Genomic DNA, 1,457 nt, shown 5'->3' on the forward strand with positions numbered 1-1,457 from the left:
AGCGAATGTCCTGTGGTGTACCTTTAACGAGGGTCCCACACGAACGTAGTACTACATGGAGGAGACTTCACGCGACAAGGAAAACGTCCACTAACGAACAGGACTAAAATTTCCAGAGGTATTTACCGAGGCAGTCGGTTTTACCATGCGACACCCTCCCACGTTATGACGCGAGCTTGGGCGAAGGAAATGAATCATATTTCCGGAAAAAAGAGTGCGACTACATCTTCTTTCCATATTCATTCGCCACCACTGGATTGCGGGAATCTTTAGTGCGACAAAGAGCGATAAAAAGCGTCAGACAAGTTACTACTCAGCACCGACTCTAATGGTGCCACGGGGCCTGGTACACGCCATCCAAGCATGATGGCCACACAGTGACATTACAAGGGAATTGTGTGCGACATGAACGCTACAACGAGGATTGCGGGATCTTCGTTTGACGGCAAGTCTCTACGCCACATCCCTACGAGTGCCGATATGGCACCACCACGGCTCCTGCCACAACGGTTACGCCCCTACCCACAAGAGGTAGGCAAAAGCTACACGAAATCACCGAAGGATAATCTTCTTACAGCCATGAAGCACACCTTGCTCAACAGAAACACGATGGTCGTGTAAACGAGCGAGCTTCTACACGGTGGTGATAAGGACACGGAAACGGTAACACACGATACGTTCATCCCACAGTCCCAGCTGGCGAACCACAACGAAGGCAGGGCACACCGTTCCGAACGCCGTGCACCCACGAACTCACCAACACCGGTGACACACGAAGAGGCGCAGAATGCACACAGGGTACTCGCGGAAGAGTGCCCACACGCAGCCCTATTCATCGTGATGATATTGGTGCAACGAGGCGCGGGCGGTAGATAATATTGGGCCCCTCCACGCGGAGGATATACAAGTCGAATAGACTACGAATGCAATGTTCGATCATTGCTACATCTCTCTATAAAAGAGAACCACGACTGAGAAGGAAACATCTCACATCTGCGACGTATTACTGCAGAAAAGGAACATACAACGGATGATCCATTAAATAATAAAAATAATGAGGTAATAAGGAATAAATATGCAGGATCACATATTAGTACTTCCTCAACGACATCTGATTATCAGACACGTCAAACGAATAGACGCCATATCGCTTTGTTGAACATGACGCCAAGTGCTTTAAAAAAACTATGGAGAAGAAATTAACATTACATCCATCACGCTCCAATGCAGAAGTAATAAACTTATTTGCAGCGGAACTTGTTAGCTGCCAACGCCTGATGCTACAAGAATGTTTGAACGACAGCGTCATTTATTGGGACGCAAAACTACTTGGAATGTTATCTCTGTGAAACCATATAAAAGTTATGAATTTAATGAGAAACGTTTACGTTCATTGTTGAGGGCACTCTCGCATCTCTCTCTGATCAGGTTAAGGCCATCCTCTGAATGAGAGGTAT

Source organism: Trypanosoma theileri, assembly GCF_002087225.1.
Source record: "Trypanosoma theileri isolate Edinburgh chromosome Unknown TM35_Tth_119_V1, whole genome shotgun sequence".
NCBI classification, from domain to species: domain Eukaryota; phylum Euglenozoa; class Kinetoplastea; order Trypanosomatida; family Trypanosomatidae; genus Trypanosoma; species Trypanosoma theileri.